At 42.1% G+C, this 16,830-nt stretch overlaps 1 pseudogene across 1 annotated transcript; it reads left to right on the forward strand.

The window, feature by feature from the left end:
• The first annotated feature begins 10,482 nt into the window (after positions 1 to 10,482).
• On the forward strand, positions 10,483 to 10,979 carry LOC104076662 (annotated as a pseudogene). Its single transcript, XR_683516.1, has one exon. The product of XR_683516.1 is annotated as an aquaporin-1 pseudogene (transcript).
• Positions 10,980 to 16,830: the final 5,851 nt, after the last annotated feature.

Here is a 16,830-nt window from a genome sequence, read left to right on the forward strand (position 1 = left end):
AGCGGGTTTCTCTCCGGCTTTCTTTTACCAGCCGTTAAAGGAAAGTTTCTACCCAGTTAGCTGAGACACACCACCACACGATGTGCACATTCGTAATCTATTTCTGTCCAAGCCAAAGGGTTTATTTTAAGTCACTGCTTTGGAGCACATTTGAGTCTCCTCTGAACACAGACCCTGACCCCAATTTACCTGTGGGACGAAAACTGTCCAGTGCAGGGATGGCACTAGATACAGGCATGTCTTAAACCACTACAGCAAGCTCTAGAAAAGCTCATTTTATGCCAGGATCACTGTTTTATGTCCTGATGCGGCATCAATGAATCAGTGTGAACGCACTCAGCGTCAAACAGTGAGGTGCTAGCGTGCCCTTGCAGAGTACAAATCCGCATGCACTTAACACTCGAGTCTTATTTCCTTATTATTAACATCAGGAAGAGATTGGAAAATAGGAGGGAATATGATAGGCACCATTCGTTACTGGTGAGATGAGAACGGAATCACACAACCACAAAACTGAGAGATGACTTTGGGAAAGGCCAAAACTTTTAATGCTTCCTAGATCTCAGCTTTGCTTCTCTGAAGGAAAGCTGGGACCTAATATAATTTATAGGCTTTTTGGGTTTTATTCATTTGTGCATCTCAGACTACTTCTGCAGCAACTTAGCTCATCTGTGTTTTGGCAAACTCTCTAGATACTCTATGGTTCTGTACATTGATGTTTTTCTGCAAGGAAGGAAAATTGTGGTCCCTATAAATATTCATATAGTGAGTGTGAACTTATTTAGAATTACTACTGCAAGGAATAATTAATCTCTCCCAATCTGTTTTTATGTCTTTTTTTTTTTTTTTTTTACATTCAGATGGGATCCCAAGTACTGATGGTAAGATATTTGCAATGATCTTTGTCATGTAGGGAGATAGTTGAAGGTTACTCACAATATTTATTTCACTTTTAATTAATTGGCTCCAATGCTGATGTCTTCTCTAGTATCCTCATGTTCTCATTTAGAGATAAAATAAGCCACAATGAAGGGCAACTCTCGCGTGTGATGCTGGTTTCTAATGAACAGGATTTTCAAACCTGGAAAGAAAGGGAGGATCTGTTTAATAAAAATGAGGAAGAAAGAAGAAAAGGACAAAAGGTGAAAGAGGAAGGGAGATGTCCTCCACCAGTGAAATGGCCACATATGGACTCACATTGCAAGACGTTGGTGAACCCAAGGAAGACAAAGTAAACTGCTCAGAAAAAGGCTGAACTATGTTTACAGCAAGTTACAGTACCCATAGAGGCACAGGGTTGAAACTGTGCCTTCAAAAGTGCACAAATGCCCATGGTTATTATTCCTGAGCATTCAGAAATGGGAAGACAGATGGTACCTTCAATAAAAAGAGAGAGAAGACAGTTGATAGGAGAGCTTTATCATCAAAGATGCTTTAGGAGACCGTGTCAGTGAGCACATAGAAGGAGTAGTGTGGGCAGTGCTGTGTTTTGGTTGTGCTGGGGACAACCCCATCTCCACTCACTTGAATATAAAGAAATACTTGCGCTTAAGAATATGGACAACTGGAGGCTTGGATGAAGTTTCTCTGTCCAAGATCTTCACTGAGAGTGAGATTAATTTCACCTAGCTTAAGCCATCTAGAAGTTAAGTACGGAGTTTAAGCTGATCATCTGAGGTCCCTCTATAGGTATTGGATGAAGACAGACACTTTCTGAAAGTCATTTGTGTTGTCTTGATGTATGGCAGAGGAAAGGTAGATCTTCAGGGTGGAGGTCATTTCATTTCCTTTAAATCCACCCTCCTGATGAAAAGTCTTCAGTACTTTCATACGCAGGTCACAAAGGGATTTGCAGGATGCCAGATATGTGACAAATGGCCGTGCCCTCTTCTGCCATGGCTGTGCAAGCCCAAATGCTACTGAATGCAATCAATATGAGACACAGTGTGAAAAAGGACAAATCTTAGCTAAAGGCCTTGCAGATATTTTGCCTACATGTGCCTGTATACCTAGGACACAAAGGTCTTCAGTCTGTAAAGTAACTGCAGAATGAGGTTCCTGAGGTTCAGTAGATTTACTGGTGTGTGTGCTGGTTAATCATATGGCTAAATATAGTGTTTCCTGTTGAAACACAACCACCAGGAAACTGATTCAGTCTGTAATAGTTCATGTCCACAAGACTATAATCCATTCCCAGTTGTTACTTATGTTTTTGTAACAACCAGAGTAGACAATGTTGTCAGATCTTCTTACGGCTTCCCCAGTGCCAACCTATTCTACGCTTGTAGAGAAATATGGTAGGTCTTGCTAATAATTTGTGTCTCAAACAAGCATAGTAATTTTACATATCAAAGTTTACTTTGAAGTAAAGCTCTGGTCAACACGATCAATGGTGTCTCTGGTGTCATGCATCCAAAGTGGATGTATAAACAGATTCAATGAGTCAAGTGCCAAAAGTGCCTGTTTCTTTCCACTGGCTGTATAAAGCAAACAAGTGCAACTAACATAATGGTAGCTCTCTGAAGTCAGATGAGATGAATGCCACTATTGCTAAGGATTTTCTTTTGTTTTAAGGGTTACGCGTCGGTGAGTTACAATAGATATGTTATCTCTTGACCTCAGTCAAACTTTGAGTTTTCTCTTCCTGTAAGCAAGGCAGGACAATACCAGCCAGGATTATGAAACTACAGTAAGTGCATGACTTGGAAAACTACACCTGAGAGATAGTTAGCAATGGTTCATTGTCAAAATTGAGGATGTTATTGAGATACTGGCTTTGCTAGGATCTTGTTCTGGTGTGTTATTTTCAATTGTTTTGTGTCTTGGTTGATGGAGTAGTGAACAGGTGTTAAAGCTGCAAACATTATTGAGTTAGAAGGGGCAGCAGTACTCTGGAGGTGCAGGATTAGAATTTAAGATGAACCTTGTTAATTGTAAAACTAGTTTGAGTTGCAAAGGAGGTTATCCTATAGAGAAAATTCAGTGTTATAATCATACAAACAGCAGATAAAGAACTACATTTACAGAAGTCAAGAAGACCAAAAGAGGAAAGACTGTAAGAAAGTGAGTTGATTAGTTTAGAAAAAATAAGACTAATAATCTTTAAAAATCTCACACATTTTTGAGAGGAAGGGAATAAACTGTTTTCCAGGATGCATGTTGTTGGGCTTTAATTGCAACAAGGGAGATTTGGGAAGTTTGGATGTTAGGAAACCTTTCTAATGGTAAGCACTGGAATCGACCTTCTAAAGGGGTACAAGAATCACCATCTTTGAGGAAGGTCTTTAAGACAGCCTAGATAAACTGCTGTCAGGAGGATTGTAAATGCAACTGCAGATGCAAGAAAGACTAAGTAACATCCCAAGATGATCCATTTACTACGAAGTTTTGGCACAGCATTCTGTAAGGCATAGAAGTGCTCTGCCTAGGGTTACTTTGTTTTATTGCTTTTTTTTTCTGCAGCCTGTGTTAAGATCGTGAGTTACTCTGCTACTGCAATGTGATCTCACAGATTTGGCAAGTCCAGCTGATGCTTCACAGACTGTGGCTGTGTGATAAACCTGACAAAGTTCACCTCAAGGCTTTTTCCTGCTTGGGAAATAGGTCAGAAGGTTCACCTCAAGGTCTCCCTTTTATTTTCATATCAGGTCAACATGCAGTGCCCTATAACACTTGGCAGTTAAAAGAAATTCACTATTATAAAGAACTCTCTGATGTTGAATCAGCACCTCGGACTGTGCCAAGGACAAGCTGTGAGCCTGAGCAGTTGAGCCATGGTGAAACAAACCATAGAGCATACAGCAATGTTGAAATCTGGGTAACAAAACTCATGAAAATTACATAAAAAAAGCTCCCTCAAAACAACCAAATAATCAACATTGTTCCAGTGGAACTTTGCAGCTTATGGCAGTAGAAAATTGGACCTGATGTCTCCTACACATTAAAAAACCAAGTGAAGTGTGATCCATACTGAAAACTTTCCTATAGTAATAACAATGGTTTATTCACCTCCTGTGTTTGTAATGAACTACCAAGGCTTTCATTAGCACAGTCACTGATGTGTCATGCCCAGTATTCCTGGCAGACTTGTTATTTTATGTAACACAATGTGCAGGGCAAAAAAAAAAAAGAAGAAAAAAAAAATTGGTCAACCTCCCAGTGATGCACTGGGCACAGGACACTCAAGAGGACAATTGTTGCTAAATATGTTCACTTAGAAAAAAATAAATAATTGGATTTTAACCCTCAATGTGGTGGCATTTTCTAGGATTGCCCGAGAAACCAACCATTTCAAAGACAACTGTGTTTAAATAACACGTATATGAGAAGTTTTGTTTGGAAAAAGATGTAAGATTTTCTCCCATTTTATGGTAAGGGATTCATACCCCCTTTCTCACAAAAATGGCTTGCTCCTAAAGCACGTTGAGATTTGTTTGGTTAACATCCGTTGCTACTGTAAGAGGGACATTGCTTGGTATATTAATGCTGCGGCAAGTTGCCTGCTGCTAAGCAGCAGAGCTTGTGGTTCCTCTCTCCAACATAAGCTTGGGGAGAAGAAATGCCTATTTTGGAAGATGCCTTCGGGCAAAAGATGATCCTGATGAGAGCCAACTTTTTTGTACACTTTCTCTAGCACTACATGCTGTGTGTCAGGAGAGCAGGCAGTGGTGAAGACTTCAGGGTCCATAATGCTACCTCCTTTGGAAAGACACTGCTTTGGTACAAGAGAATCAGGGTGAAAGAAAAATCTGGTTCCTGATGCAGGCTGATTTCGCAGGTGTCTGGGAAATTCCTTTTTGCGTCCCAGTTGGAGGACAGTCATCTTTATTATTTCATGTCCCAGAAGTGTCAAAAAAAGGGTAATAACAGTCCTTTCACTGACATGGTTGGCAGCTGTACAGCTCTCATGGCCATGGAATTGGGATTTCTAGAGAAAGGTAAGTGCTGACTCTGGAGCTAGGCAGCCTGAGCAGCCTAAACAGTTGTGTAGATGGAGCTAATGGAGTGCAGAGGTCTAAAATCGAGGGCTGTGATCACATTCTGAAAATGCACACACCGTGTATTCACTAAGAGGCAGACAAAGGACACCAGCTCAGTTGGAGCCATTTTCATGGTAGATACCTACAATTAGGGGAGACAAATGCCACCCGCATAGCTTTGTTGTACTTGTGATGAAAAATCGTGCTCTACTAACACGTTTATTACTGCATTATATATGTTTTCAGGAAGTGCAGTAGGGTCTTCTACTCTCAGAGGCGGGAACAACTTGAAATTTGAAGCAAACTCTCCAAGGACATTCATGAGTGATTTTCTCTTCAGATGCCTTCAATACCTCCTTCAAGAGAAAACAATTTTTTAATCATCTTCTCTATCTATCTGGACTGAATTGGTCATTGACGTAAATAGGTTTGCCTCTGCTGATATTGAATTTCATTCATTTAATTATACAATCACAGATTTTGCCCAGTCGTATATTCAAACTGATAAACTTTTCTCTTCTATTGTCTTATTATGGCCTGAAGGGAAAGAATAAAGAAAAAGGAAAATGAAGAGCAGAAACAAGGAAGTGCTGTAGTAAGGAGGGTCACATATCCATATGTAGTGAAAATTAAAAAAAAAAAAAAAAGGAAATCCATCAAAAGAGAATTATGATAACTGGGTGAACATGGAGGAATGTACAGATATTTTTTGTTCCTAAGAAAAGGAAAAGCTTGATTAGTCTTTAGAACCTACTTTGATGTCACTGAATCATGAAATACCCAAATGAAAATTAATCATGTGAACTTTATGCCTTTGAATCTTGCTCATTAGAGGGTGACACACCATCTTGGCTCCTGGCACAGCAGGTGATTCATGTGGTTGATAAATAACCGCTGATCCTCCTGATGAGTTTCTGAGAATACAGGTCCAGCTTCACAAAGCGATTTAAGTGTCCAGCTCTATAAGAAGATATTACAGGCTCTGAGATTACCGTACAGGGAACAAAGTCAGCCGAGTAGCTAAGGAGGGAATTTTCAGCAGTCAGCATATGGAGCAAGTGGGTGCTCAGACTGGTTGATAGCAAATGCTAAAGAGGGGGATGTGTCGGAAATCTTCCATCTTTCCTGGATTTAGGAGTGTTAAGTCAGGGATTCACTCTAAAACCCTTCCCAGTTCTTCGACACCTTACTCATGCTGTCAGGTGTCAGTTGTGCTCAGGCACCTCTCTTGCAGAGAAATTCCCAAGTGTCTTTACATTGACTCAACTGCCACCTTGTACTTTTTAATTAGCAAAATGGGACAGGTTCTTCTCAATTCTAGCCAGCTCAATTCTAGCCAGAATTGAGTCCAGGAAGCAGCTCCTGAATATTGATGTAAAGTCAGTGGTGTTATTCTTATAGGAAAGCCCACCTCTGAACTCCAACTTTCTGTATGGACAGCACTGAACAGAATACATGGGAAAATATTTTCATTCCAGCCGGCAGTGCTGGACTCCTTTCCATTTCTGAGATGTTGGGGCAAGAATACATGGATCTTCTACCTCTTCCCTGCTTCATGGCATTGCTCTTCTCCACGGTGGTGAGAGTCAGTGATGCCTGACGGGGGTGAAAGTCTATGGGCAGAAAGTAGGAATTGCTGTTGTCTCTGAAACGGGGAGTAGTACAGTTTTCCTAGCAATTGCCACTTGCCTGCTAAAAGACTTGTCTGGCAGGGTCAGAGGATAACTAATTCTTCTCAAGAGAAAAATAATTGCAGTTTGCTGAAGTTCCCCTGGTTTTTCCAATCATTTGACCACTGGACTGACATACATTCCCTCTGCCCTTCAACTTTGACTGTTCCTTCACCTAAGTGGAAAATTCCCAGAGAAGTCATGTTAGCCAAGTCCAAATTTGCAGTCACTGACATTTGTTTCTTGTTCAAATAGTACAGAGATCCTGAGCAATTTGACATGTGGGAGCACAGAACAAAGCCTACCACTTAAACAACAAATACATTTGTTTTCTGACTGAAACGTTAAGTGAGGATTGTGCTACAGCCCTTCAGAACCTGATTTGTTTCAGTCAAAAAATGAGTTGGTCCTGGGATCTTGGCAATTAAATATCCAGTACTGTAAGCGTGATTTTTCACTCAACTGTCTCTGGTGTAACTAAATTAGAGAGTACACTTGTTTAAATCATCTGTGAAGGATCACCCTACAGCTAAAAAGCTACTTTCTTCCTCTTGTTCCTATCAGATATGTTCTTCATTGCCTGTCCTAAACACTTACATAAGGTTGGCAGTCATCTCTCTCTATTTCTAGATACGTAATTCCAGAAAATAACAAACTCCACCTTCAAGTGTGATTTGGCACGTAAGTTAAAACCATGCCTAGAAAAGCTGTCTGCACAAACCCCAGCTCATCTGACATGCAGGACACTGGATTTTACCCTTTTTTGGTTCCTGGTGGTTTACGGGGACTGGGTGTACAGGCCAAGTGCTTGGCCAAGTGCTGGGGTCTTTGCCATCAGTCTGAGTAAGGTGGGACAGAGCTCTTTTTCTGGAAAAGCGCATAATGAGTTAGGCACCAATTAGATGTGCGTTGTGGTGAACGTTTCTGGAGGTCCAACTGATGTGTTGCTATTCTACTCACATCTTCTCTCTCCTCTTTCCTCATTACGCTTATACTGTTGATTTTATTTGTCCACACTGCCAATTCCCTCTACATCTTGCACAGAATATTTTTTCTTTTGTTGCCGTCTCCTTCTGCTTCCCCACTTGGTGGTTCTTCTACATGCAGGACAAAGCTGTCTCTGTTGTCTCTTGTTACACAGCACTGAAGGCATAGGGGCCGTGGGTATCACCACCATGCAAGCAATCAGTAACAACACAGCAGTGATGATCGTGTTCACATCAGAACATAGAGGGGTAATATTGGCTAATAGCTCCACCCATCTCTTTTAGATGTGTATTTTCCCTGTTTATATGTAACAGTTTCTGTCTTTAATTTATTTCAGATGATTTTTTTTTTCTTTTCTGTCTGAATGAAAATTTTATTGAGTTATTGTGGCATCGAGTTCCAAAATATGAAATGATCTCTCTTCATCCTGGAGAGTCCCAAGATGAAAACATAAGTGTATTGACTAACTCTCAAGGGGGTTGACCAACCTGCTGCTCTCAAGGCACATTTAATTTGTGTGTTGTTCACTTATGCCACGGGTCAGAATAAAGGTCTTGCTTGCCTGGTACCCTGTCTCTGGCACAGGCAGTCGGGGATACCTAGAGGAGACTGTAGAAATCAGGGAAGCATTTTGCAATATTTCCCCAGCCTATTTTCCTGGCTTCTAGAAATTTTCCTTTGAGGGATTCCTTCTCACCTTATCAGTACTGGTACAGGGGTTGTTTGGTCATCCAGATCCTAATTGTAGGAAGAAGTGAGTAAAGAGGGAATTTCCTGTGGACACAGCTGAATATCTAGGCAGCTCCATCCCACAGGTGCCAATTTGGGACACATGGAAACTCTTGTAAACTATTCATAGAGCTCTGCTTTCCCTAGTTCCCTGAGGTGTGGGATATATGTCCTGTGTTTTGGGCATCTCCTTGATAGGAACAGAGAAGCTGGTCACTTAAGATCTTCAAGTCTCAGAGATTGTTTGCAGTAAATAAAAAGTTTCACTGAACAGAATACAACTAGCATCAATTGTATCTTACATTAAAATTCCACCACGTACCATGTTTGGCTAAATTTGATTTTTGATTTGTCTGTCACATGGTTCCTCACTGAAGTCCCACTGTAATTAGAAAGGTAAAACCAATAATTAATTTGTTCCCATTTCTTTGCTTTTTCCTTTTTTTCGCTGGTATAGTTCTGTTGTGTAAGTGTATTATAAACCAGAAGGAAATAAAGTTGGTTATATGGAAAATCAAGAACATGTGATGTCTAGAAAGAATAAGAACTTGGGGATGACAGGCTGCAGACATCTGGGTTTTTATTTAAACAGTCTTCAGCTTCGTATCTGAATCATCTTTTGAAAGATAAATATATTTTTAAAATGCTTATTGACTGTCTAATACTATCCAGGTGTGTATTTGATTTTATCTTCATACTGACATATTGTCCAAGTGAAAAAGCCTTGAATTAATATAAGTACAATTTAGAAGTTTTCACTAGTGCATTAAAGTAAGAAGAGGGAGAAAAAAGAGGAGGCAGAGAAGTAGGCTGATTTTGAATACCCATCTTTCAAGACTTGTGCTTGGGGAGTTAGTTTCTGGCTCTGGATCAGATTTTGCATAGTTTGAAGTCAGAGGAAACCCCCTGATTTAAAGATGAAGGTACCACCAGCCGTTAAAGCAGGCAGATAACACAGGGGTTAATCTGAGGCATGCATACAAGTCCTGCTGTGATAAAACCAGAGCCAGTCAGACCTTTTGCTCCGAAAGACACTCTGGCACTGCTGGGAGATTCATTTTGTCTGCAAAATCAAGCATGTAATTTCCCTTCTCCCTCGCTCTCCCCTTCTGTCTGTCTCCGGCCAGTCCTGTGGCTCAGCAGCCGCAGCCAGTCTCCCTGGTGACAGCCAGGACCGCTGACCTTCAGCAGAGCGGCGTGAGATACGCTTTCGCTGCAGGACATGGGCTAGGAAGCCCCCAAATTGGCTTTTTTCCTGCTGGTCAGAAGGAGTGCGGGAGAGCAAGCCTGGGGAAACCCTGAGACACCTCCATGCTTGAAAGAAAAAAAGTGAAGAAATCAAGAAAATTTTAAAAAAATTAAAAAAAAAACCAAAACAAAACAACCCCACATCATCTGCCCCTTAGCATCCAAATTGCATCCATGTAAAGCTTCCAGTTGCAGTGTTATGTCAGATTTACACGGTGGTCACAGACACTAAATCTGATCCCTACCATTCATCAGTTAACACCAGCTTGTGTAAGCCTGTGTAAATACGTGTGTTTGTCCATGCAGCCGTCAGGCTTGGCATCAGAAACAAGTCCAAGTCTCCACAGAGCCAGCCGAAAAGACGTTTCTACCTGTTTTCAAATGAAACAGAGGTACTTAAGTCTCTAGAGTGTGGATTTAGTTGTCAGTTTTATTTACTACTTTCGGATGTCATCCGCCGCTGGTGAAGCTGAGCGTGAATAACTTACCAGCCTGCACAGATAACTTTGCTTTTTGTTTCAGTCCAGCTCGAGACAGAAATCCTCGTAAAAGCTTTCATTCCAATCCGTGTGCTGAATGATGATACAGGAGTTAAGGAAGTGAGGGTAAAATTCCTGAGGCACTCCTAAAGACTTTTCCAAGAATTTTAAAAAGCCTCTTAAAAACGGCAGCAAAGATCGAACGCTGTTAAGGGAGGGGGGAAAAAAAAAGGAAGAAAAAACTTTGGCAGGCATACAGTGTCTTACATCAATCTAGCAGTCAGCATCTATGTAGATGTTCTTTCCTCCTTTTGTGCAACACCCCTTCCCTCCTACAGACCACCCAAAGCCCTATAAATAATCCAAGGACTGTATTTTTTCTCCAGATTTCTCTTCAGACCTCAAAGGAAAAATATCAGGCAAAGGAAGGGAGAGAGGGAGAAGGGAAAGTGAGGAGGGGAGAGAGAGAGAAAAAAAAGATGGCAAGTGAATTCAAAAAGAAAATGTTCTGGAGGGCAGTGGTGGCTGAGTTCCTTGCCATGAGCCTTTTTATTTTTATCAGCATTGGCTCAGCTCTGGGTTTTAGCTTTCCAGTGGTGGGCAACAAAACGTCAACAAGGTCTCAGGACAACGTGAAGGTTTCGCTGGCTTTTGGGTTATCCATCGCTACCATGGCACAAAGCGTGGGCCACATCAGCGGTGCACACCTGAACCCCGCTGTGACCCTGGGCCTCCTGCTGAGCTGCCAGATCAGCATCTTCAAGGCGCTCATGTACATCATTGCCCAGTGCCTGGGGGCAGTGGTGGCCACAGCTATTCTATCGGGAATCACCTCCTCTCTCCCAAACAACCTCCTGGGGCTCAACTCGGTAAGTAGAAACTTTTAATTCCTCCTTCATTTTTTTTGGGTAGAAATGTAACACCTGTAATCTACTAAAAATGGGGGGGTGTGGGGTGTGGTGGTGATGGTGGTGCTGATGGTGACCTCAGGCAGCCAATTGCTTATTGTAGCAAGGGATCCAGTCCTGACCGATACCAGGATGGATCTATGTCATAGGGATGGTCATTCCTCCCCCCACCCCCATTTCGGAGCCTTAGGACATTATGGTAGTGATCAGTTTTGCTTACGTTCAATTTTGTACATCCAAGTTGCTGAAAGGTGCCTTTTGAGACCAATTTCACACTGAAATCACTGGCAGTTGCATGATCAAGTCCTTTTCATGGTTCTGAAGGTCTCAGGTAACACGTTGGTTAATGTGCATATACCAGTGTTGGTTTCGCTTCTCTGAATGTGGTTCTTTTTCGATACCTAATTAATGGTTTGTGTAACCTGATGATGACTGCAATGAAAACCTATGGGAACAGCGAGAGGGGTGTGTAGCTAGAGAAACCTTATCACCAAAGGTGTGAGCATTGCCTCTTGCATTTGGCAGGGTGCTCAGATCCTGCCTGACTCAGAATCCCAGCTGCGCTTTCCGTGTGTTTCTTCTTTTGCTGTGCAAAAATGGGAAACCCCCCAAATTCTCAGGTGTAGACTGGAGGAAGATGTGAGACAGCTACATTTAACAGGGGTGCAGGTTTCAGCCCTCTCCCAGCCAGGTGCTCACATCGTGCTGCATAAAAACTGCCTGGCCACAACTTCTCCTCCTCAAAATGTTGTCATTTTACTGTTGTTGTTGTACCATAACAGGAAAAAAAAAGGATAGACACACTTTTAAACTTGAAATCATCCCACTGGCAGAGGCAGTACACAGAGTACTATAAATTGAAATTGTCTTCTAGTCACTTATTTCACCTGATTCTGTTAAGAACAAGTATTTCACATCTTTTCTATGGCGCCTTTCTTGCAGAATATTCCTGACTGCAGTTTGAAACTTGAGCTAATTTGAAATCTTATGCCCATTTGAAGTCACAGGGTTACTTGGGACATAGAGCTGCAAATGCATTATCTCTTCAGAAATCATTTAGGCAAAAGGGAAAGAAAGGATCAAAAAAAATTAAATTAACAAATAAAGTAATACGCTTTTGCATGCTGTGGCATTACAGAAATTCAGAAATATGAGGCAGTTTTTGAAAACATTATAAAATCTGATATTAAGAAGGTGATTCCTGAGCAGCTTAGTATCATCCACCCTCGTGTTACTCTGCGGCTTGGCTGCTTACCTGCCTCGAGCCTGGTGCCTGCAGGTATTCCATTGTGCCACCGTTTCGGAAATTTTGATGGGTTAATCCAAAACATTTTGGGGAAGAAAAGCGAATCATTTTATTGACTCCAGAAGGCTCTGGCTGTGTGTATGATTCGTGATCTTTTCCTCTGAAACCACTGGCAGAGGGAACTGCTCAACCGCATGGGAAGGGTATCCGCCCAAGTGGTTTCCTCGAGAGGTCCAACTGCCATTAAACATGGGAGGTCTGGTTTCAGTAGCACTCGCGTTTGGTCTTCCCCTTTTGCTTGCCACAAAATGCTGACGGCTGGCTCCTTCCTCTATAGAAAAGCCCGATAACTGGCCATTTGTAAAGGGGGTGTAGATGATAACCCCAAACTCTTCTTGCCCCTCAGTCAGTAACTCTCCAAGCTACAAAGATATAGTTCAGAGTTCTGCACAAAGGACATCTCAGAAGAGAAGACCCTGTGGGGACAGATGGAAAGATGGGGAAAGATCAGCGCGGTCACTAATTTTAGTAAGCTTAGGAGACTACTTCATGAATCTCAAAAATTACATGCTAGGGTGGAAACCTTGTTCCCTACTGAGGAATACAATCTGGAATACAATCAAATACATTGTTTTCGAGGCCATAAAATACACTGTCGGCAATAAAAGATAGTGTAAGTCTCCATCACACCAATTTTACAAATGTGGCAACAATTTCTGTGCCTGAATTAATGGATAAATTAGTTCATGAAAGCCCCGGTCTCAGTGCTTGTCATTGTCAAATACTCAGAATTTTGATTTTTTATTTTCTCTTTCACATCCAGTTATAAATGTTCTGGCTAGAGGAGCAGTGGGGGGACCTCCCTGGGGATGGGGAGGGCAGCAGCTGTTCTTCTCCCTTGCAAGAAAGAACTAGAGAGGAAAGCAAATCCATTCATTTCCTACTGACAAGCTTGGATTGTCTGGGGAGGGGAGGTGAGGGTTGGGGGGGCAGTTGGGTGCGAGCCCACGGCAGGGGAGAACAGCAGAACAGCTGTCCTTGTGCAGAGCCGATCCCAACGGGGCATATCCCGAAACCACAACCCAGCCCCAAGAACACGCTGCCTTCCTCAGAAAACAGATGATAAGGAGAAACCACAGAGATTTGCTTTTATGTCATGCTTAACCTGAGGACAAGGAGGGGAGGGACAGAGCTGGCATCCCTGCCAGCAGCTTTGTCTTCCTGCCCTTCCTGTGGAAAACGAGGTGTAGATTCACTATTGAGAAAAAGAATAGAAAGAAAGGGAGTACTGTTTGCTTGACAAGGTTGGGAAGAGGGCTTGGATGTGCATGACTGTGTCCTCTGTTCCGACCCTGCCACGCTCTTGGAGGGGTGTTTTTTACAGGAAAAATGTGGTGGGAGCAGTTTAATGAGTCAGTGGCTACCCAGTGTCCCCAGTGGATACTGGGTGGGATTGCATGCTTGAACTTAGATTTATCCTGCCCAGCTGTAGGTCCTGCACTGAGGGGCCAAGTGAGGAACCTATTTCCACAGGCTCCTCTCTAGTTCACGGAGAAGGAGAGACAAAGAAAGGTACTTCAGCCTTTAGATCCGTTGAGTTCTCCTACAGACACAGCCAGCTCTTCTTCGGCATAATGAGGCTCCAGGCTTGGGAGCCTCTATTAAGTATCCAAAATGAAGTGGGATGAATCTGTACCATTCTCATTGCCCAAAGGGAAAAAGGGAAACACAAGCAAATGAAGCACAAAAAACAGCCATGGAAGGTGCAAGGCTGAAGAGAAGGAAGGGAGAATGAAGAAGCAGGATTCTCCTTTAACATGTTCAATATTAAGGTCTGTTTTATACCAAGACAAGCAAAACAGTCACATATGAAGAGTTTGATCCAAACTGTACTGAAGTCAATGCAAATATTTTCAGTTACTTTGGCTGGTTCCGGATAAGACATTCTGGACAATATTCAGAGAGGTATTTAGGTTCCTTAACTTCCCATGTATTTTACTAGTGGTGCCGAAGTAAAAACTTCAAGAATTGGAAAAGCTGAAAGGGGAGTATGCAGTGTCTTTGTTGCTCTAAAAATTTAAATATTTTTCCTTACATCATCTTGTATCTTTTTTTGGCAATTGGATTACTACATGTTACAAATTTCCATTAGGTAAAACTGTAAGAATAGCGAATACCTAATCCAAAATGCACTCATCTGCCAGCATAGCTGGCTATTTTCTAGTGAGGACAGATCTGTAGTTTGGATAATGGAAGAAGCTATTCATCATGGGCAGTTCAGGACCAACAAAGAGCTCAAGCAGGAAAGGCGGGTGAGAGGAGACTTCTGTTTGTAAGGTAACAGAATATTTGCAGTTCAGCAATTATTATCTTGAGAACTTTTATCAAGCTTTTAAAAACATGCTGAGAAGATTTCTTTAGGCTAGGGTTTTTAAAAAATTTTTTTGGGAAAATAATCAGAATTTGTGAAAAATGCAGACATAGCTTTACAATTTCATAATATCTGTATTTTGTCATACTGATTAGAGTGCCAGGAAATGTGCCGCCTAAGTCTCGGGGCTACAATTTGGAAACTATTTGAAAACTCTGCCTTGAAGTTTATGATGAAAGATATTATTTTAAAAGTTATAAGTGGATCAAAAATTGTAGGCAAGGAAAAGAGACCTGAAGGTAGCATTGCTCAGGGTAGATAAAGAGAAAAGAAAAACAACCAAGAATAACAAATAGAAGGACTTGGTTTTAAAAAACACTCAGTGGACTGATAAATATTGTTTGTGCAACTGACGAACTTTCTGGAAAAGTCAGAAGAAATCTGTGGTCAGTGGATTCAGAGGTCTGGAGCATTTTCTTAAGACGGGTGAATAGTCATATAGATACCGCCCCTGGAGCATGGAAAGTCACTTGTTGCTGGAACATCCTTTGGATTTCCAGTGTGATTGGCTGTGTCTCTGCCACTACTGCTCAGCTGAGTGTCCCCAAAGTTGGATCAGCTGTGGCAGAAGAACTGGTGCACATAAGGATGCAAGGCCCTTTGGTGATAAACACACAGTGGCCAACTCCAAATCCCTTCTCAAAGATAGGGAAAAAGGAGCCCTTTGCTGTCCTTGATTCTTCATTGCAGGGCAGTATCTGCTGCTTTGAGACACCTTCCACCCTCGTCAAAGTCACACTACAGAATGAGGCCCCTTTCCATAAGTAATCCTACTTAGCTGGATTGTGGTCCAGCAGCAGCAGAGCAACTTTGAACACCTATGCTGGAGATGGCTTTTTTTCTCTGCTGTCTATGTGTCCCCCAGCTCCAGCTTTATTCTGCTTCTCGGGAAAGCTGAAGACTGGACAACCTCTTGTCTCCAGGAGATTGGAGCACAGGATGGGGCATACGATGTGTGGATCTTTACCTTCTGCAGATGTATCATCTTATCTCTAGGACATCAACGCTGGTGATTTTTCTCCCAACAAATTTCCAAGGCAGAAACCTCTAGTGCAAACACAAAATTGCCCCTGCACTGGGAGTTCCCTTTCATAAAGTTGAGACCTGCCACACCTTTTAATGGTGTGTGGGGGTCAGTACTGATGTTTTTATCCTGATATTCCTCACTGAATCTTTCCCATCCTTTAGAAAGTTGCCTTAGAGAGGATTACGGACAGGAATCACCAGACTCCCCACGTTTGGTCCAAACCAGTGCACCAGTGGTGGCCAACTGACCATGGGGAGAGGGACTTGCATGACTCAGTGTTTACCTTGTGATTTCCCTCTCTCTTTGTGCCCACGCCCTATGAGTCTGTTCTCCTCCAACCTCAAATTAAAAAAAGTTGGGTTGAGTTGGAAGAACTTCCAACATAAACTGAGAGCTTGACAGTGAGAGTGGACAATTGAGTAAGTGATGCTGCTTTTCTTCTGAGTCAGTAAGGAAAATTGCAGTTCCAGAGGTGCCGCTGGATGGATGAGTCATGCAGCTGAGTTCCTGACCTCTAGCGCTTATTAAAAATCCTTAGATGCCTTTTCTCAGTGCAGATTATATACAGCGCCTTTCTCAAGTTTCAATACAGTGAGCTTCATTCTCTTTGTCACTGCCCTCTGCCCTCCCTGTTTTTGATCCAATATAGGCTTCTCCTGCCAACCTTGCCTGTGCTGGGACATCTGCGTCCTTAAGCACTCGAGCTTCTACAAGGGACCAGAAGTTGCTGCATTTTTAGAGAGAGCAAAATGGTTCCTGTACATGAGATTAGTCTGGGATTTTTACTTCTTAACAAAGAGTGCCACAACAATAGCTCATTATTCAATTTCTATTTTGCAGCAGCAGTCTTTTATGGCATGCCAGCATTGTATTGAATCACACCAGTCCAGGGAGGTGGAACACAGGAAAGGCACCTGCTCAAAACTGGCCATAGTCTGGGCCACTTTCTGATGTGTTCACACAGTGACAGCAGAAACATCTGAGCTGAGATGTAAACCTGATGGTTATCGCCCATCCTCCAGAACATTTGGGGATAACAGGGTTTATAGTTCTAATCCTTATCTCAGGTCTCAGAAGTTATTTCTTCTTTCCATTTCTACTAATCATAGAATCATAGAATCATTAA

This window comes from Fulmarus glacialis, unplaced genomic scaffold, assembly GCF_000690835.1.
Source record: "Fulmarus glacialis isolate BGI_N327 unplaced genomic scaffold, ASM69083v1 scaffold17735, whole genome shotgun sequence".
Taxonomy (NCBI): Eukaryota; Metazoa; Chordata; class Aves; order Procellariiformes; family Procellariidae; genus Fulmarus; species Fulmarus glacialis.